A 22,919-nucleotide genomic window follows, 5' to 3' on the forward strand; every position below is an offset into this window, starting at 1 on the left:
GAGTTGGAACTCAGTGGTTTAAAAAAACCTCTTTTTTTTTCTTCCCTGTAGGCTATGGGAGCCTGAGGGCTTTTAAACTATCAATATGCTTCAGCTTAATCACTGACTCCTGACCAAGAGATAAAGTAGGGTGTGGCAGAGATAATCCAGTGGTTATGCAAAGAGACTTTCACAGCCCTCAGCTATGCCACTGAGGTATAGGTCTCCTCCGGAGTTTCCTGGTTAGATCTCTGTCCCCTGGTGTCCCTCCCTGTTGCTGCTCCAGATTCTGAGGGTAGTAGCAATGGAGACTCAGAGTTGCACTTGGTGAGTCTCTGGGGTGTCCTCTCCTCCCTTCAGCTATCCCCTTGTTGGTGGAGCAGACTGGAGGTGGTGTCTCAACTGATAAACTGCTGGACTGTTAGCCGTCACTTAATCTCTCCTTAAGCTCCTCTCTCCTCTCTGTCACCAGCCACACGTGTTTGTACTCACCGGTGATTTAGTGGGTTCCTGTGGTCATTCAAGTCTTGTCTTGTTTCGGTCCCGGGTGGTCTCCTTTGGTATTCCTAGTTGATCAGGGAGAGGAGAGGAGAGGAGAGGAGAGGAGAGGAGAGGAGAGGAGAGGAGAGGAGAGGAGAGGAGAGGAGAGGAGAGGAGAGGAGAGAAAGTTATCTGCTGCTGCTCGTAGCTCCACCTCCGGAAGTGACCCCAATCTTCTTATGATAATGTGATGGTTATTGCCTGTCTTGCTTCTATCTCCTAGGCTCCCAATTTGTCTTACTGCATCTATAGTCATGTGATATTGAGATACATGTAATGCCCAGGGTAATAAGGTAATGGACTTACAAAATAATGAACATCAAACAATAGTTTATGTCATTCTTTTCCATCTGTGTTTTGTAAAATTAGTGTAACAATAAATTCCAGCTACTATATCACTTCACTTAAATTAGGATTATTTTTATTCTGGAACTAAAACCTCATTATGATCTACTCTTCAATCTTTCTCTCTTTAACTAGCAAATATTAATTTCAAGGGAGGAGTAGATTGTATAATGGCTATGCATAGAGACTCTTATAATTGAGACTCCAAAGTCCCAGTTTTAATTCTCCTCACTACCATAAGCCAAAGTTCAGAAGTTCTCTGATAAACAAAAAATAAAATAAACAAACAAACCCAAATTAATTTCTTCTTGAAACTCAACATGCCACCACAAACATAACTATAAAAGACATAGAACTTTTCCTAAAATCTTACAGTCTGGCCTTATTTTTTGAGGGGGTGTGGGTATCTGATTTAAACTAATAAATTTTATTTCCTTTAGTAAAAAGGGCATTACAATATGCTTAAGTAGGTCATGAGTTAATTCTAAATTTTATTTTAAAAATGCATTAGCTCACCTCCCGCATTTAATCAAGCTTTAAATAGTGGTAATGAGTGGTTGATAAAAATTACAGAAACATTAGAATTCCCTCTCAAGTTGTTTAGAAACTAAAGTAGTCTTTTTTCCACATTAAATGATAGTCATTGCTTTGTCTATCAGTAAAGTACTGCTTGCCTTTAGTAATCTTAACTAAATGAGGACAGACACTTTGATAATAAATGAATAAGTGTTGTGTTTACAGAAAGAACCTGGGCTTCCCTTACATAACCTCATATTGTCAGCCACTAACCTCATAAAGCGTATGCAACTTTTATGAAGAAAGCTTTTTCTGTTTATGCTAATGTAGACTTAGAGTTTGAAAAAGAAAATAGAGCATGCCTGGATATTATACCACAGCATTCCTATAAATGTTCAAAAAGTTAGCTAAGGCGTAATGTTTAAATCCATTGATCCTTACAGGCAGTTCAATTAATACTTCATGTCTTTAAACTGTATTTCTTTTAATCCCTCTTGACTTTTCCATTTTACTTATGATGGACAATCATTTGTGCATTACTATGTTGGACGCTCCTCAAGGATGATTTTTAATAATTCGATTAGTATTTATACTAGTTTTCTTATACATGTTATTTTTCAAGCTAACATTTTAGTTGAAATAGTTTGAAGCTGGAAACCTTGTTAAAAGTATTCAATTTCAAAACGAATTACTTAAGAGAGAGAGCACCTCATTTCCTTAGAATATTGGTTTTTTTTTTTTTTGCATTAAATAAATATCTGACTAATTTTGATGATTTTTTTTTTACATTATTACATGTTACAAAGTAAATTCGCTAAGAACTAAGGGAGGTACTTTTAGCAGCACACTCTGAATTCTGACTGGAAGTTCATGCTTACTCTTTCCCCAAGGAAAAGAGAATCTGATTATGTTCAAGTGCATGGTTTCTATTCTGGGCATAAGCATTTATATCACTTAGCTAGGGGAAGCTGTCAGAAGGAGAAATAGGAGCATAAATGGAACTGGTCTGGATAGATGCCTTTTGAATCACTTCCATATGGCTTTTGATTAACCAGTCTCTTTGTAGCCTGTGTTATAGCCAGACTTGGGGATACCTCCTACTGGAAACTGATGACCACTGCTCATAGAAGACCAAAAATGAAACAAGATGAGTCCTAGGGGGGGAGCACATTGAGGAAAGTCATTTAAGTTGGAATCTAAACTAGACAGGAGGAACTCATAGGTCTTGCCTGAGATTTAAAACTTAGATAATAACAAAAGTTGCACTGACTCATAATGTCCTACTTTTTTGTTCCCTCTAGTTCTGGCAGTAATTCAAGAAACTAAAACCCAGGAAATGCTGATACTTTTATTCTTTTTACCAGGTCAGAGTTCTGACAATTATTTCCCACTACTTACCTGACCTTGTAAAGAAGATATGTAGTAACTCAGCAGGAATGATGATCTCAGAACAGAGGTTAAGATGATCAAATTTGAAAGGAAGCTTATATCCAACCTGTAATTTCATATTATTTTAAACATTTCAGATTTCTTTTATCATTTACTCTTTCTTCACAAGTGTATGCTTCTCAAATTTTGGGTACTTTCTTCATATTTTCTAAATAAAGTTAATCTGAGGCTAAAAGGTAATCCTTTAAAGTATTTCAAGAAGTTATAGAATGTAGTGTTTTTGTGTGTGTGTATTTGCTTTCCTTGATTTAAAATCAAACTTATAAATATATTTAATAGTATATAGACTTTATGTTAAAATATGACATACACATGCACAAAGTAAATATCAACAAAAATTTATAGCAAAAATTTTTAAATTTTTTCTTAAGTTGCTTTTGTTGCCTTAGTAAGCTGCAAAATAATCCAGTATACCTAGTGTTACGTTTCCACAGCTAAGCCACTAATTAGCAGTTGCTAACTTTAACAATTACCAAACCTTTGCAAATACTAAATTTTACTTTTCCAAGTACCTAGACTTCCATTACCTGTCAAGTGGCTCATTATTCCTTTCATTCTTTTGTCTTGATTAAGATAGAAATTTGGAATAATTGCTTAATTATGCAAGTGTTGAGGAGACTGATGAGCAGAGTCAACTCAAATTAGGCAACAATTCTCAATCTTGCTTTTACATTAGGAATCACCTGGGAAATTTAGAAAACAATAAAACTCACCCTCTGAGATTCTGATATAATTGAAATAGGGCTTTGCCTTGGGAACTTAGAGCCTTCAAGGCATATTAATATAGCTGACCCTACAAACCACTGAATTAAAGGTTAAGAGATGTCATAGTATCTCAATTACTTTTTACTCAGGACAGTGTTTTCATTAGATCACATGTGTGATATTGAAAAAATCCATATCTTGCACAGAAATATTTTTGTTTTTGTCTTAAACTGCAGGTATCCATAGTTGCTTCTGTGGAATAAGCCATTCTTTTCTGTTTTAATTGAGATGTTTTGCAAGACTGTACTCACAGGGATATAAATTACCAGTGTCCCAGAATCACCTCTCCAGGGCCCTGCTCCACTAGAGAAAGGTAGAAACAAGCTGGGGGTATGGATTTACCAGCCAAAGTCCAAGTCCAGAGGAGAAGCAATTAAAGAAGCCAGACCTTCCACTTTATGTCCCCTGTAAAGGATTTTTGATCCATACTCCCATAGGCATAAAGACTAGGCAAACTCCTAATGGAGGGGATGAGATACAGAACTCTGATGGTGGGCACTGTGTGGAATTGTAATCCTGTTATCTTAAAATCTTGTTAATCATTATTAAATCATTAGTAACATTTTTAAATATTTTATTTATTATTTTTCTTTTTAAAAATTTTTTATATTTATTTATTTTCCTCTTTGGTCCCCTGGTTTTTTATTGTTGTTATTGATGTCCTCATTGTTAGCTAGGGCATAGAGAAATGGAGAAAGGAGGGGAAGACAGAGAGGGGGAGAGAAAGACAGACACCTGCTTCACCACCTGTGAAGTGACCCCCCCCTGCAGGTGGGGGGGGACTCGAACGGGGATCCTTACATCAGTTCTTGCGCTTTGCACCATGTGCACTTAACCCGCTGAGCCACCGCCTGACTCCCTAGTTATTTATTAGATAATGATAGAAATCAGGAAGGAAGGAGAGACAGAAGGAAAGAAAGAGAGACACCTGCAGAACCACTTCACTGCTCCCGGAACTTTCTCTTGTATAAAGGGGTTCAGGGGTATGAACTTGGCTCCTTGCATCTTGGAACATGTGCAGTGTGTCACCACCCTGAAAATATGAAATAGTAAAATTTCTTATGCTTCTGAATACACACATTCTCTAAGGTTTTTTGTTTGTAATATAACTCTGCGGATTTAATTGAAACTATGTATGTTCTAAGTAATTTCCAAAGTAAACATTTTATTAAATATCCTTCTTCTAGAATTTCATTCTTAAAGTTTCACCCGAGGAAATTATTAAAACATATACTATTTTGAGAATTGTGTTTTTAGTATAAATAAAATGCTACTTCTTGGAGATTTGCATATTTTACATCACTCTCTGTAGCTCTTAAATTGAACTTATTTCTTATATTGCAATAATAATAATAGTAATACTACTACTAATAATAACCAAGGAAAGAACACATGGAAAAATAAATGCTATTTCTCCTTTATTTTGAATATTCTAGAAAAGATACTTTTGTTTTCCTCAACCACATTTTCTTCTATCATCAATCATACCAAAACACTATTTACTATTTTATCAGGAAGAAGGTAACTCAGGAAGAAGGTAAAGTTTATGCATTTGTGATATTATTAATTGGAGATTATCAGATAATTTTAAGCTTTAAATATTATAATATAGGGGCCAGGCAGTGACACACCTGGTAGAACACACAAGTTACCATGTTCATGGACCCTGGTTTAATCCCCTGGTTCTTTCCTGCAAGGAGAAATCTTCATGATGAAGCAGTGCTGCAGATGTCTCTTTTTCTCTCTGTCTCCTTTCTCCTTTAGATTTATTTCTCTCTGTTTTCATCAGATAAATTAAAAAATAGTAACTAAATATTTTTTTAAAAAGTAATACAACACTGTGATTATAAACTGGGAATGAAATACATAGACCATAGTCTACATCTTAATATGACATAGTATTTCACATGTTGTATTACATACCTTTCATGAAGTTCTGCCTATTAAGTCTATCATACGGAAAAACACTTCTTGGAGTCGTGGTTCACTACTCCTGATAAGTATTATGAGAACATATTATGCTCCATTCTCACTTTGCATGTCTGTCTTTTCCATCATTGCAGTCAGAGAAGTTGTAAATGAGCGGTCCAGGGAGATTTGGTGAGTGGTGGAGCACAGAATTCACATGAGCACAGAATTCACAGAGTTGCTGACTTTGGTTGCTGCCAGTACATAGGCACAGTGACCACTGACTTTTAATTTTTTTAATATTTTATTTATTTTATTTATTTATTTTTATTTTTTTTTTTAAATATGGAACGCTTCACGAATTTGCATGTCATCCTTGCGCAGGGGCCATGCTAATCTTCTCTGTATCGTTCCAATTTTAGTATATGTGCTGCCGAAGCGAGCACTATTTATTTTATTTTTGAGAAAGATGCACACAGAAACAAAGAGAGAAACACCAGAGCACTGCTCACCTCTGGCTTATGGTGGTTTGGGGGATTCAACCTGGGACTTTGGAGCTTCAGGCATGAGAGTTTGTTTGCATAACCATTATGCTATCTCCCCCACCCTGATCACTGACTTTCTCTCTGATAGATGATTGACAATTTTGCAAGAGGAATCATTCTAAGTCAGAGATCATTTGTATTTCTGCCTCTTTTTACTAATTCATTTAATCAGGAGGATTGGTGGATTGATTAATTACTTTCACAGTGTAAGCATCAAATATCTGTGAAAAAACTTAGAACAACCTGGAAAATAAGCAAACTTGAATGAAACTATTAAACTCTGCATTGCCTACTTCAGAGAACCTTTTTATTTGTGAGATTTTTCCTGTTCAAGCAAATAGTGAATGTACTACACTTTAATGTAAGCAAATTTATTTTAATCTAATCTAAGTAACGTTAGTTTAAAACATTGTGTAACTTATAGTGCACAGCTTAATAACTCAACAGATATGTATACTACATTCAGCAGCCTATATAAAAATTAAAATAATAGATGATTAAAATGCCTCTTGTACAAAATGTTATTTTTAAATGATTTTTAAAATATGTGTTTAAATGTTTAGCTTGTATCTTTGAAGGAAAACTTTCATGAGCAATTGATCTTGGCAGGTTGTATGAATATAGATAGTAACTTAATGTACAATCAATCAATCAATAAAAATTTAAGACATTGCCATGTGCTTCTTTTAGTTATTCATTTATTCCCTTTTGCTGCCCTTGTTTTATCGTTGTTGTTATTGATGTTCTTACTGATGTTGTCATTGTTGGATAGGACAGAGAGAAATGGAGAGAGGAGGGGAAGACAGAGAGGGGGAGAGAAAGATAAACACCTGCAGACCTGTTTCACTGCTTGTGAAGCGATTCCCCTGCAGATGGAGAGCCAGGGGTTCGAACCGTGATCCTTACACCAGTCCTTGCACTTTGTGCCACCTGTGCTTAACCTGCTGTGCTACCGCCCGACTCCCTGCCATGTGCTTTGATGTAGAAATGAATAATGAAATATCTCCAGTGTTTTCTATGACCTAGAACAGTACTATAACTACACTGTTAGGTTTGCATCATTCCTCGCTAATAAACTGCTCCGTTTGTTCCTTAAACAAGCCAATCAAGAGTAGTTGTCATTATTTCTGGAATTTTAATGTGTCTCTGTGAGAAAAGATAGAGGCAAAACTCTTTTGAAAAGCCAACTACCTTTCTCCCTCTCCTACTTTAAAAGGAGATTAGTCATGCCATTTTATTTGTGTCAAGTAGTTTGTGTTTCCCATTTTCATTTTCTTCAGCTACTAATGCTATCTTGCAGCACTGCCGTTCAGTGGACCCAAGAGAGCCAAGTGTCAGTATTCCAGATGGCAAGCTGCCAGTCGACAATACATAGCTGAAAGTCACTGAGGGAATTCACTATGTTGCAAAAACAAAACCTATCATTTAATGTGCACGGTGTGCATATGATTAGCTCAGAAGAGCTGATGAGATAGTCACAGAAATGAGACAGATGTGTAGATGGAAAGAGATGGACAGAGATAGAAAGTTGTTGTTTTATTGAATTTAGTCCATTTTTTAGGCTATTAAACTGTGGCATATTTCCTTTTGTGAACAGAAAGTTTTATTTTTAATATTATTGCAAGTTTGCAGGAACTTCTCTCCTAATAGCTGGAACAAAATTTTCAATTTGCCCTAATTAAAATACTAGGTTGGGGGAATGAGTTTTTCCTCATCATATTTAAACGGAAAATTTAAAAAAAGTTAACTCACTTTAAATGGTCTTTAAATTGCCTTCTATCAGAATTGTTAACTCGTTTTGCCTGAGGAAGAAAATCTCAATGTATGAATATAATATCAGAGTGGAGTAGGTTTTCTATAAAATATTTTGGCTGTTGCAAAGTTTGTATTTAGATAGGAAGTATGAATTCTACCAATGGGATTGCTGAATGAGAACCATGGTACTTTTTAATAATTGTGTAAATGGAAACCTGAAGCACAGGAAGCTAGTATCTAAAAATGTCTGCAGGAGCTGAACAAATATAGCTATTAGTTGCAAATTTGATTGCAAAGGGTTATAAATCAAAAGATGTGGTAGACTGTGCATCCTGAAGTCAAGAAACAGGGATTCAAGTTCAAGTCTAGTTACCCAGAGTCTTGGCCATGCTTCACAAGGCTTAATCTGACTTATTTTGCTTCTTTACCTCTCTTTTTATTCCTCAGGGATATGATTTGGTTAAAGTACATGTCAAATAGTTTTCTAATGAAAGATTAACCTGCGATAGTTTTGCTATGATAATACATCTTCATTTTTATAGTATGTATTTTTCAGGAAGAAAAATTAAGAGATATACTATTTTGGATCAGAGAGATAGTTCCCCAAGGTGTGTATCCCTTTCCACATGCAGAGCCTAGGTTTGAGCCCTGGTAACACAGAGGATCATTTCCCACTGGAGGAGGTGGCTTCTGAGATTGTTCTCTTTCCCATTCTCTCCCTCTGTCTCACTGTATGAATGAGAAAACTCAGGAGAGTGATGAAGTCACTGTTATGCAAAGATATGGGCTTACCAATTAAAATAAAATGTTTTCCAATGTGTTGTTTTTCTGGAATTCTTATTTTGTAATCTGAGTAATGCCTAAATGTGTGTGCACTGGGTAAATATAATGTGAGGTTAGTGTCTAAGAACTCCTATTGAGTGTGGTTATCTTTAAATTTTTAGCATCTTCTGAAGATTTTAGTGAAATGAAAAATGAATTTTATTCCTCTAGGAACTATGATTCATAAGTTATTGTAATTCACAATTAAAAGTAAAAGTGTAGGGCTGGGGGGACCAGTGGGGGAACCTGGGTCAGTGGTTGGACCCAGGACTTGGAAGCCTAAAGTCCCTAGCAGAACTGAGAAGTGCTCTAGCACTTCGAGTCTCTCTCTCTCTCATAAAATGCTTCTTTTAAAACTGAAATTTTATTTGTTTAAGAAACAGTGACTGAAATTAAAAAAAGAAACAGTGACTGAAAACAAGATTAATTTTCAGATAATTTTAGTCTGAAGTTAAAATATACTTTATTTGTTCACTCTGGCAGTCAGTGCTGCTGGGGAATAAAATTGGGAGCAAGATATGTACTCTGATAAGCTAAGATTTCTCCCCTGCCCTATATTTTACTTGTTTAATTTTAATATTTAGTGTATTTATTAGGTATGTTAATAAAGACACAGTAACAGAAGTAGTCTTGATTTGCCACTTGACACACTTTATGATAAAAGCTTTTATCACCAATCTTTAATTCCTATTAGCTGAAATCATATGCCCCTTTTGCCCTTTTTAAGTAAACATTCTTGGGCAGATAATATAATTCAACTGTTAATATGCTTGCTTTGTCATGATCATGACCTGGGTTCAAGCCAGGCCCTCAACACACTGCAGGAGAATTTAGTGCTGTAGTGTCCGTCTCTCTGTCTCTTTATCTCTGTTTTTATTTTCAACCTGAAAAAGCTGTCCTGGAGTGATAAAGCCCCAGTGACAACGAAATAAGATACTTTATTTTTAAAAATATTCTTTAATTAGTGTGAATGCTTATTGATGTCAGGAAGTTTTCATTTATATTGATGTTCCTAGCAAATTTATAATATTAATATACTTTTTAAATGTGTTTCCTCTTTATTTCCTTTATAACTTAATCCTCCTACAAATATTTATGTACACACTTGTTTTATTTTTTCCTCCTCACAATTAGGATTACTAACAAGTCCTCATGTGTGAGGTTTTAGTTGATGAACAATCTTCTTAAGTAAGGCTTATAATGGTCTCAGCTTTCAAGTGGTTCTTCACTCAGTGAAGAAAATGATGTTGTGGGGTTCATTTTCCCTCGGCAAAGTATATTGCCTGAGCTAGTATTTTCTGATTGTAACAGATAACAATTTGAGATATCACAGCATCTGTTCACACTAGGAAGTCTAAAGATGAGGAGATTACAGTCATCTAGTTTGGATATGACAGGCCCTGATGCTGAGAATGGAAAGGAAATATCAGCCTCAAGCAGTGGTGTAAATAGGGTGGTGTGATCATGCCGGTTACAAACACAGATGGAAAGAATAGGGCCCCAAAGTATTTGCTCCTGGAGTCTTCTGATAATATGTCCCACTATTTTGTAGTGTCTCTCTATTGCAAAGTATTGCTGGCTTCATTTTGATTCTATCTTTTCCTTTGTAAACCTGTAACAGCTCTTACATTTTTGTAATGACTAGCCTTGTTTTGACACATGCATGACCAGACCCCTAAGAAATTATTTCTATTACCACTCTGCTCTAACTTCTGACCAGATTGCTACTCCAGTTCCCTGTTCAGTAAAGGAATTTGTAGACTGCATGTTGATTATAAGAATTATAAATTCTTATTTTTTATATTTATTTTATTTATTTATTCCCTTTTGTTGCTCTTGTTGTTTTATTGTTGTAGTTAGTATTGTTGTTGTCGTTGTTGGATAGGACAGAGAGAAATGGAGAGAGGGAGGGGAAGACAGAGAGGAGGAGAGAAAGATAGACACCTGCAGACCTACTTCACCACCTGTGAAGCGACTCCCCTGCAGGTGGGGAGCCGGGGTTCGAACCGGGATCCTTATGCCGGTCCTTGTGCTTTGCGCCACCTGCGCTTAGCCCGCTGCACTACAGCCCGACTCCCTATAAATTCTTATTTTTCTACCTACTGTTTTATGCTAAGCACATTCTGTTTTTTTTTTTTTTTTTCTTTTAACTACAACACTACTCAACCCTGGTTTATGATGATGCTGGGATTGAATTTGGGAACTCAGAGCTTCACGAATGAGAGACATTTTGCACAACCATTATTCTATTTCTGCAGTCTTAGGCTTCATTTCTATTTTCTCTAATCTTTATGTTTTGTTTTTCTTATTAACACAGTTAGAGACTAAATGCTAACTACATTTTTTTTCTCTCCTGGTGATATCAGCAATATCTAAGAACTAAATATATATACATTCTCTAAAAAATATACAATGCTTCTATCCAAAATTTGTACCTTTTGAAATCTATTTTGCCACTATTATTGTTTTTTTTTTATTAATAGTCATATTTTCTGTATCATTCCAGGTATTATTGAGAAAAATCCATGGAGATATTCATTAACAAAAATAAATTGTGATAGCAGACCAAAGAAACTGAGTTTCTTATGTGATTGATAAGAGTGGATGTGTGCTTTACTGGCCTTCTGCATCCCATAAATCAGTTCTGAAAATAATTTCAGCAGAGTTTTCAAAAGGTCGTGTCACCAGAGCAACCCTAGCCAGATTTTCACTATAATCATTTAGGGATTCATTTATATTCACATGTAAGTCTTTTCCAAAATGTACAAATGACTAAAGATGAACCTAGAAAAATAGGAACTTATCAGTACTCTTACACAGAAGTGACATGTTATTTTTGTGTGATGGAGAAACATTACCAGTGGCTGTGGTTTTAGTCATTCTTAATGCCTTGGCATAGTTATGTTTGCCTGAACACGTAGGAAAATAGTCAGATGAAAGAATGGCAGAAGTGGATATCTCAGTTGGGAGAAAGCAATGTTATCTTTATTCTTGGGGCTGCTCTTGCAATGTTATCTTTATTCTTGTTGCTACTGCTAATTCCAACTTGGCTCCTGCTGATCACTGGCGAAGGGATCTGATGCTGTTTTGCTTTCAATTTAGGGAAACATTTCAGAATTTGTCTTACTGCAGAAAGCTCAAATTATAACTAGTTTCATGACAGCAAAATGAGAAGCTGTCAATACATGTTTGCTGAATCGATTTGATTTGAATTGAACACCGCTGAATGTAATTATTATGATGTCAGGAAAGAGGAGGTTTGTTTCAATTAGCCAGCATTTGCGCCTCTTTCACTATGCATCATCACACTGTGAAAGAGAGCACATGGTTAACAATGTTTCTGACCTCAGAGAGGGTTCCAATCCTGTGATGGATGAGAGTGAGAAATTTTGACATCCTTCCATGACACACAGCTATAATGAGTGACAGCAGAGCAAACTATCTTCTCGCCTCAGGCAACATTACAGAAAAGTTTCAAATGATGTTTTTAGCCAATCCTGTAAATACGTGTCCTTAGCAAATTGTTCCAATTACATCTCTCTGGTAGGGTTATCATGCATATAACTACTTACCTACAAAGTCATCTAGTGAAAACTCAGCCATGGACAAACTGCACAGAATCAGAGTAGGGACTTACTGGTCACTTATAAATTGCAGTTTTCCATTGAAATGAATTTGGAAAATGACCTAGGAGGTCATGGTACAGCAAGACTATTACCACAGGAAATGCAGGTAAGTTATAATACAAAGGGCAATAGAACTAATCATTTAATAATTTCATTTTCTTCATTTTGGTTATTATGTAATAGTTCTGCATAAGAAGGGTAAGAGAGGACCCCACCTCTATATTCCAAACTAAGAAAGAAAATTTAATTTGCATTTTTTGAAGAAGTTGGCAGGAAAAATCAGGGACACAGGAACCAAACTAACATCCAATGTGCTTTTGCAAAGTAAAAACATCTTCTAGCTTTTCTTTCTAGGAAGGAACTGTATCAAATGTTTGTTCAACTTTAGAAAAGTTCAAGAATTAAGCGGTGAACATTTCTAAGAGTTGAACTAGGATAAATTATGTGATTGTGCAATATTTTTTGAAAAAAAAAGAACAAAAGCACTGGAACAGCCTGCTTGATAGTATTAGAGAATTTGGATGAAAGGTATAATTATACAACAAAGTTTCAGTCTGTTTTACTTGCATCAAATCTGTTTTCTTCTCCCATCCCTTGATAGCATTATTCTCCTATCTTCTCTACATATGTAGTTAATGTCTATTTGTATTTCATAAACTCATGGTAAATAATTATTTTATGAATTTTTCTCATAGGGGAGATAGAAGGTTAGCTTCCTAAAAACTTCTTGTCACATTTTTGTCAATGTATTGATATATAACCTTATCTTCTGTGTTTCTATTTACTATACTGTACATAATAATACATTGAATCATTAATATATAATTAATTCATAATAATAATTCAATAATATCAGATTTATAATAAAAGAATTAGTATGCAAAAATGTAGAATATTGAGGGAACTGAAACAGGAAGTCAAACCAGTGACTAGTTTAATTTTGAATAAGAATGGGCATTGTAAAACGAAATTTCACCACTATGCATATTTTCACAAACGTCTATAAGATGTGCTTCTAGTACTGATTTCAAGTTTACAAATAAAATTTACCAAATATTGAAATTTGAAAACACAGAATCCACAAATAATGAGAATAAATTGTATTTATTCCATTCTTCCCATCTTCTTAGTTATATGCATGGCAGAGCTCTTGTTATGAATATGCTTGCTGTCTGGTTAGGGGTATGAAAAACTTGAAGAGGGAATGTGTTCTCTACTATGCTGATCCCTGAACAGGGATTAACAATTCCCCTGTTTTTCTGTTAATCTGAATAGCTGCTGTTGTGCTATATCAAATTATTTTAATCCTTTTTTTTTTTTTGCCTCCTGGAGGCTATTTTTCCCTTTTATTGCCCTTGTTTATCGTTGTTAATATTATTACTTGTTGTCATTGCTGTCCTCATTGTTGGACAGGACAGAGAGAAACTGAGAGATAGAAAGGGGGAGAGAAAGACATCTGTAGGTCGGCTTCACTTAAGCGACCCCCTCCCCTGCAAGTGGGGAGCTAGGAGCTCCAACCTGGATCCCTGAGCCAGTCCTTGCGCTTTGTGCCATGTGCACTTAAACCTCAAACTATTTTAATCTTTACATACTGTTTTGACCACCTTAACTTTGTAACAAATGAACCACTTTACACAGGCTAAATAATCGGACTGCTCTGAGATCACACTTCACCTAAATCATATAATAATAATTTTCATAAAAATAATAGTTGAAAAGCAATGAAATTATATACTTGGAAGTACACCTTATGGCCCTGCATTGCTAGGGAGGAGATAGCACTAACTGATATACAGTGTGTTTTTATCATTTTTATTAGGGGGTGACTTTAATAGTATGGTTTGCAGTGCAGTTGTTGACAAAGGTACAATTTCTTTTTTAAAATATTTTATTTATTTAACTTTTGAAAGAGATGCAGAGAGAGAGAGAAAGACAGAAACACTAGAGCACTGCTCAGCTCTGGCTTATGCTGGTGTGGGGGATTGAACCTGGGACTTTGGAGCCTCAGGCTGAGAGTCTGTTTCCATAACCATTATGCTTTCTCCCCCACCCAAAGGTACAATTTCTTATCTCTGGTGAAAGTTCTCTGTAGAAAAATCTCACCCACAACTTAAACTCTTTTGATCATCATGTAACAGGACCCCAAGGAAATTATTTATAATTTATAATACATTTGAGATAATAGTCAGCTATAAGACATGATGATATAGAATATTAAATACATTTAAACTTGAGACTTACTGGTTCTAGTTCTTTGATAGTTGCCTGCTGACAACAATTGTAATATACATAAATGAAATTAAATATAGATATTTTTTTACATATTTTAACTTCTAGCTGTTGTCTTTCTTTAGTAACTTATGTATTTACCTACTCCTTAAAAATATCTATTAACTTATTCTTTTTAAAAATAACTTTTTAAAAGATTTTTCTTTTTTATTATTTATTTATTCCCTTTTGTTGCCCTTGCTGTTTAATTGTTGTAGTCATCACTGATGTCGTTGTTGTTGGATAGGACAGAGAGAAATGGAGAGAGGAGGGGAAGACAGAGAGGGGGAGAGAAAGATAGACACCTGCAGACCTGCTTCACCGCTTGTGAAGCGATTCCCCTGCAGCTGGGGAGCCGAGGGCTTGAACTGGGATTCTTACACCAGTCCTTGCGCTTTGCGCCACCTGCGCTTAACCTACTCCGCTATAGCCCGACTCCCTAAAAGATTTTTCTTAACTTTATTTAATTTGATAGGAGAAAGAGAAATTGAGAGGGAAAGGAGAAAGAGAAAAGGAGAAAGGAGAGAGAGAAAAGACAACTTTTAGTCACTTTCGAAGTCTAATATTTCGTGGATCACTTTCCTTCCATCTCGTTGTGATTATTAGACCAAACTATCAAACACTAGTGAAAACTTCACCTTAGTCATCTGTGGACCACGACAAGATAACTCCTGCTTTGCCCTTATCCTAGAGCTTCTAAGTCAGAAACTAAATGGAGTCTGTGTATAAAAGCACAAGGAGAATCATCAGAAGAATCTAGGGTGAGTTTTTGACACTCTTAGACTCATTCATGCTTATGGCAAGGTATCTGCATGCAATTTTTCTACTCTTACCTTTATTTATTTATTCATTTTTCTATTGTGTCATCACAATAGCAACTGAAACTTCCTTTACTGCAGCGGCAACCAAGCTTAAACCTGGGTAGTATTCATGTCAGAATAAGCATTTCCCTAAGTGAGCTATCTTGCCCTCCCCTTAATTTTGATTTTTTCAATAGCCCTACCTCTGACAATCAGAAAGTCTACTTCTAATGTCTAAATATGTGCATTGTTATTAACTCATAGAGTTCATTTAAAGGAAGATTAAATCTGTAAGTTTCATCTAAGAAATTTAATGTACACATACAACAAAAGGGATAGATGTGGAATTATTTACTATACTGTCATAAATTTTGTTTTTGGTGAACACTTTAAATACAAGGTTATATTAATAAATAAGATTGTAGTCTGTGGAATTCTTTAAGAGATTTACCACAATTATTTGCTATAATTCATAATTCTCTTCATGTTCTGGTAATTTAATATTTATCTTCTAAAATAATAGCAAGTAATAAAAAATTAAAATATAAAATGGTTTACAACTTTTTGCTCCATTAAAAATATAATTAAAGAACTGAGTGCAAGAAATATCTTCACATGCTCCAAAAATTGCCTAGGATAGACTGGCTAGTTAAATGTGATCATCATTAAAACTAACCAATTACAGGCCATTCTAAAATTGAAGCCGTCAGACACAAGTAAATAACATTAATTAGAAATAATGATTTATTTTATGTATCAAAGATGACAAATCAATGACAAGGTCGAAGGTGTGCCTATGGTAATCATTCTGCATTTTCCTGACAGGTAACCACAAAATATTGATTGGGAAAGCTCATATTGAATAGATGAATAAGCTAATGTCTGGGTCATTCATGGCTTACAATCACAAACAAGATTTGCAATTAATGATTTAATATTCATATAAACACACACACACTCATATATAGTTTTTTTTTTCTTCTTTTTTTTTTTTTTTTGCCACCAGGGTTGCCACTGGGGTTCGGTGCCACTACTACAAATCCTCTGCTCCTGGAGGCCATTATTTCCTTTTTTTTCTTTCTAATTTTTAGTAGATAGGGCAGAGAGATTGAGATAGGACAGGAGATATAGAAAGAAATGGAGAGAGAGACACACACACACATGCAGACCTACCTATAGTTGAGAAGCTGCGGACTCAAACCCAAGTCCATGAGCTTGGTAATGTGTGCGCTCAACCAGGTGCGCCACAGCCAGCCACCTATTTATATGTATTTACACAAGCAAATAAGAAATAATCAGGCATGAATAGTCATGTTGTTAAATGGTATGTTAATGTATGCATATGACTTTAAAACAAGAAGGTGAATCATGTCAGAGAACCTGTTGACTATCCCCAAAATTGTAATCCAGTAAGCATGAAGTAGGTATGAGAGTTGTGTTTTAAGAAATGCCACTTACCCAATTATTACCAGTTTTATATACCACTCGTTCCAAAATTACATATTTTCAGATGCTTAGCATAGCATGTAGAGCATTTCATAATCTTAAAAAGTATTTTTTAACGTTTCTTGTGATAAACCATTTTTCTTGACTCTCAAACGAAATATAATAATTCACTATCATCTTTTTTATTATCTTTATTTACTTGATAGAGACAGCCAAAAATCAAGAGGGAAGGGGGAAATACAGAGGGAGAGAGACAGAGAGGCACCTGCAATATGGCTTTACCAGTCGCAAAGCTTTGCCTCTGCAGGTGGGGATGGGGGCTTGAACTCAGGTCCTTGCACACAGTATGTCTGCTCTACCAAGGGCACCACCACAGGGCCACCTTTCATTGCACACTGTAAATCACTATGGATAATCCAACATTTCAGGCATTTTCGTTCACAAACTTTACTTAGTGTTTAATCATTTTCAATCCTTAGTTCTACTCTCAGTATCAGCTACTTGTTGATTAAAAAAAAAAAAAAAAGCTCAGTATTTACTGTTTTGAAACAATCACTTACTATGAACTTAATTTTGTGGGTTAGTGATTTGAACTGGTCTTAGATGGGTTATTCTGTTGTTCTCAACCAAGATCACTTATGTTAATACAATTACCTGCCAGCGAGTGCACTGGAAGACTGATGTTGTGAACTGGCTGGTTCTGAGAGGACACATCAACACTCCGGGTGGGTGCCTGGTGGCGGCAGCAGGGATCCAAAAGGTATAATACATAGGAAATAGCTTATTAAAAAAACAGTTTTGACATCTTTACCTGTATCGTGATTCTCTACTGGTTAAGAAAAGTGACTTAGCCAACCATAATTCAGGGGATAAATCAATAGGCTACACCTCTTTAGAGGAGGAGTACTAAAATTACATCATGGATGAAGGGATGGGAAGAACTTGATTTTATAATCTAGTATATGTTGGTACTACTCAAGTCTACTCAGCTATTTGAATAGTATGTAAGAAAATGAAGTGACTACAGTGAAGTCCCATACCTTGGCACTTTTAGAGAAAAATTCATGCTAAGGTAGGCTTGACTGCAGCTATTGAAACTGAGCTCATTTCTTTTTCTTCTTCTCCTCCTCCTCCTCTTTCTTCTTCTTTTTTAATAAGAGCATTGTGTTTATGGTGGTGGCAGACAGTGGGAATAGGGGTTGAACCTGGGGACTTTTAAGTCTCAAACATGAAAGTCTCTTTGCATAACCATTATGTTGTCTATATCAGCAGCTCATTTCTTAAATATATTTTATGTCCTTGCAGTTGCTGACACTGGAAGTAGGACTTCTGAAAGGAAGATGCTTCTCTACCTTGGACAACTTGTTCTCTCTAATCAAGCAGGTTTCCTGACAATATTAGCTTCATAAAAATGATTTACTTCTCTGTTTTCTTCAAAGTTGTCATAATTTTCCTTGGGTCCTTTACAAATATAATTTATTCCATTGAAATTGAGGTGGGGGCTAAGGTAATTATATTAGTACTGTACTCTTCAGTATTAGAAATAACCTTGCACACACATTTAATTTCATAAAATTTATCTCCTCAGTACTCTGTAAACTAAGCCTCAGTAATGAATATATATTATGTGTGTGTGTGTGTGTGTGTGTGTGTGTGTGTGTGTGTGTGTGTGTGTGTATGTGTGTTTACTGTAGCATTCATAATTAAGGACCAGTGTTTGGCACAATATTTGTTGAATTAAGAAGTGACATGTCTCAGATCTTGGAAAAATCCATGAAAAATAATACAGGTTCCCCCCCCACACTCTTTATATTTTCAGTAATGAGCTGAAGTGAAGCTACTCCAAAACTCGTTTTCCTAAGTTTTTTTTTTTAATGGTATTACAAATACAATTGTTAGACAAGATCATAAACAGATTAAAGCATTCATTTTTATCATGTGTAGGTTAGGTGTGATTTCAGGGATATCTACATAACCAAAGGAAAAACAACAGACTTCTTTTAAAACTAATTTTCTTAAGCATGTAGACAACTAATATTATACTCCTACCAGTTATTACAAAGGAAAAATGGTAAAGGCTGAAGAAAATTGAAGATTGAATGATGGGAGTAAGTAAATACAGAGAGAAGATGCATACGGGCATTATATATTTAGTGGCATGAAAGACAAACATCATTGACTTACTTTGATTAACCCTATTTCTTTTTAACTTGGTGGAGACAAAAATATCACTTACATCTGAAGTATTTTTGTCATTCCTGGCTGAAAGTACAGGCAGCTGTGTTTTAGATGATTTATGAATATTTTTAACACAGATTGTGTAAAGGATTTCAGTCTCAGTGGAATAAAGCATACTTCACAGCAGAGTTATAACTAGAAGGACTGGTAAGAACAGAGTTATGGAGATTAAGAAATGTGTCCTAGATTTATAAGACAGTACAGCAAATAGTTCAGTCTTATAATTACCTTAGAGAATTGATAGAAAAAGTAAAATAGCTTGTCAAACTATTGCTATCTACTCTCTCAGTGCCGCACATTGGGATTTAAAAAAAAAGTTACGTGGGCATTGTGACAAAATGGCATGGTCTATAGAGATGTTTATAATGGAATATCGACATTTCCAAAAGATATGCAATCTATCCAAATGTCTAAAAAGAGTCTTTTTTAAAACACTAACAAGAATAACACTTATATTGCTTAGTTAAATTCTCAGCTGAGGAAAGGAGGACATTTTATATACCCACTATATAATCTGTGCATACACAGATGACACATCTATATTTTGTATAATTATTATGATTTTGTGGTCTGGAGGTGGCGCAGTGATAAGGCTTTGGACTCTCAAGCACAAGGTCCTGAGTTCAATCCCCGGCAGCGCATGTGCCAGAGTGATGTCTGGTTCTTTCTCTCTCCTCCTTTTTTTCTCATAAATAAATAAATAAATAAAATATTTTAAAATAAAAAATTATGATTTTATTTTTATTGAATTATCCTGCTCCTAGATTCATTAAAATATTTATAGAATTGTATTACTAAATTATGTAATAAACTTTTTTTGAGTATAAGTTTTATTTTTTTTTAATTTTTTAATATTTATTTATTTTCCCTTTTGTTGCCCTTGTTTTATATTGTTGTTGTAGTTATTATTGTTCTTGTTATTGATGTCATCGTTGTTAGATAGGACAGAGAGAAATGGAGAAAGGAGGGGAAGACAGAGAAGGGGAGAAAAAGATATCTGCCGACCTGCTTCACCGCCTGTTCTTCCTGCAGGTGAGGAGCGGGGGGCTCGAACCGGGATCCTTACATCAGTCCTTGCGCTTTGAGCTACATGCACTTAACTCATTGTGCTACCGCCCCACTCCCAGGAATAAACTTTTAAAGAACTTGTATTTGTTCTGTTTTCATGTAGTCTGACCTCTGACACTGTAGTACTTGTGTATAAATACACACTCAAGAACATTGGAAATATTTAAGAAATTAACATTATCTTCTCATTTACTTCATTTCTTAGTATCGTCAACATCTACTGGTTGGAGGAACTAGACAAGTGACTATAAAATCCAAATTAAGGAGCCAGGAGATGGCGCACCAGGTTAAGTGCACACATAACAGTGCACAATTACCTGAGTTCAAGCCCCTGGTCCTCACCTGAAGGGGGAAAGCTTCACTAATGGTGAAGCAGGGCTGCAGATGTCTCTCTGTCTCTTTCCCTTTCTATCTCTCCCTCCCCTCTCAATTTCTCTCTGTCTCTGTCCAATAATACTATAAAATAAGCAAAAATATTTAGAAAAAAGAAAGGAAATTCAAGATAATAAGACTCCTTTATAAGGTAATTTTAACTTTTTGGTACAGGTAGTTCATATTCACAAATATGTAAAGTTTAAGACAGAAAACATTGTGCAATATAACCACACATACTAATGGGTGGATTTATGGTATATGGATTTTATATTTTCAATAAATTTGTTTAAAAACAGTATGTGCAAACCTATATTTACAGAAAAATTACTGTTCAAGGTTGATTTGAACAGATATCAGGTTGTAAGAACAGGTATAACAATCGTATTTTTCTATAGATATTTTATTTCATTTTAATGATAGATACAGAGAGAACAACCAGATACTGCTCAGCTCTGGTTTATGATTGGGCTGGGGATTAAACCTGGGGCCTCAGAGCCTCAGGCATGAAAATCTTTTGCCAAACTATCATGCTGTCTCCCTAGCCCCATAACAGTACTATTCTTTACATCGACCCTGAGGTGGCCTCTGTTCTCAGCAGTGTCTGCAATTAGCTATTATATTTGCTTCACCTCAGAGAATTCAGAGTAGGAAATAAGCTTGAGAAAAAAAATGATAAAAAGGTGAGTTTAAGTAAATATGAGTGAAAATATTCAAAATTAGTACACCACTAAGGTAAATAGATTTTCTTAAAAAATGATCAAGGGGAGTCAGGCAGTAGTGCAGTGGGTTAAACGCAGGTGATGCAAAGTGCAAGGACCAGCAATAAGGGTCCCAATCCAAGCCCCCAGCTCTCCACCTATAGGGGAGTCACTTCACAAGCAATGAAGCAGGTCTGCAGGTGTCTATCTTTCTCTCCCCTGGCTATCTTCCCCTCCTCTCTCCATTTCTCTCTGTCCTATCCAACAACAACATCAAAAACAACAATAAAAATAGCAAGGGCAACAAAAGGAAATAAGTACATAAATATTTTCTTTAAAAAGTGATAAAGGATCCATCAGAAGAAAAATGAGTTATATTAGTTGATATGCAAATTTTCTGTCTCAGCCTCCTATCTTGCAAGTCTAACTTCTGGTGGGTAAAACCAAGCAAGTTTCATTTTAATAGGTATCCTTAGATAACTTTTCAGGGTTTTAGGTAAAAGTTTGAGAGCTTGAGTGCACTTTTACAATTAAGTGGCTGGATTTGATTGTAATTGTTGAGAAAGAAGAATAATTGTGAAAACTATGTAAAGTATTTGTTTCTACCTGGACTTGAATCCAGTGGGAGAGTTGGCTTAAAAGTCTGAGCACGTACTTCACCGTGCACAAGGCCTGGAGTCTGAAGACCCTATATCACATGCTACCAATGGAAGACCCCCTGGTGCTAGGATGGGACTGTAGCTTCTTCTCATCTTCCTCTCCCCTCTTTCTCTCTCTACATGTATATATTATGACTAATGAAGCACTTAGTAACCTTGTTGGGGACATATACCAGGAACTCTCCTGAGGACAAAATTCATTTCACAAATTTTAATCATTTAATCTGGAGATAAGATGCATGATGCTAAATAAGAGAGACCCTACAGAATTTCACCTTCAAATGTGAGTCAAACCTCTCATACTTATTTTTATTCTCTTTCACTTTCTGTAATTTGTACATTGTCAAGTTTTATGTCAGTAAGGTATAGTATATTATGTAGTATAGAATTATGTAGTAAAGCATAATATGGTATAAAGCATGGTAGAATAAACTTATAAAATTGTGTAAGGACAAGTACGCTTGTTTTGTGATATCTAGTGAGTCACCTAAAGTAACAAAGCTTCCCTTAGGGGCTGGGTGATGATATACCTGGTTAAGTGCACATGTTACCAAACTCAAGGACCCAGGCTCAAGGACCCAGCCACCACCTAAAAAGGCAAAGTTTCACAAGTGGTGAAGGAGAACTGTAGGTATCCCTCTGTCTTTCTCTCTATTCCACTTCCCTCTCAGTTTCTCTCGGTCCTATTCTGTGGTCATGAATAGGAACATTCCATGTTGCCCCAGTATATGTTTCTGTTTTTTAACTCTACTTACTTATTTTCTTTTTACATATATAGTATCTTTCCTTTCCCAAACATCATGAAAATTAGTTTGCTTGTTTCCCAGGAAAATTGGGAACTCATCTCAATCCTGCCTTTTGATTCTTGCATTTATCTTGAAAAGGAATTATTCTTAATAAGAAGCTTTTTTTTTAATGTTAGGAGAATGATTTAACCAGGTGCTAAGAACATAATTTTCCCTTTAAATTATCACACTAGCCATAGGATATATTGATTTTTAACTGCCCATATCCTTCCCAGTCTTCTCTCGAATATTTGCAAGGAAAAATTAGTCATTTGCCAATCTTCATTTTCAAATAGCTAGTCAGATCTATTAAAACATAGTATCCAGAGCTC

The 22,919-nt window shown here is 35.4% G+C and overlaps 1 non-coding gene across 1 annotated transcript; it reads right to left on the reverse strand.

Moving 5' to 3' along the window:
- Nucleotides 1-5,841: 5,841 nt before the first annotated feature.
- Nucleotides 5,842-5,948, reverse strand: LOC132533204 (U6 spliceosomal RNA). Its single transcript, XR_009545111.1, has one exon. It is a non-coding gene; the product is annotated as a U6 spliceosomal RNA (small nuclear RNA).
- Between the last annotated feature and the right edge of the window lie 16,971 nt (nt 5,949-22,919).

Source organism: Erinaceus europaeus, chromosome 15, assembly GCF_950295315.1.
Source record: "Erinaceus europaeus chromosome 15, mEriEur2.1, whole genome shotgun sequence".
NCBI classification, from domain to species: Eukaryota; Metazoa; Chordata; class Mammalia; order Eulipotyphla; family Erinaceidae; genus Erinaceus; species Erinaceus europaeus.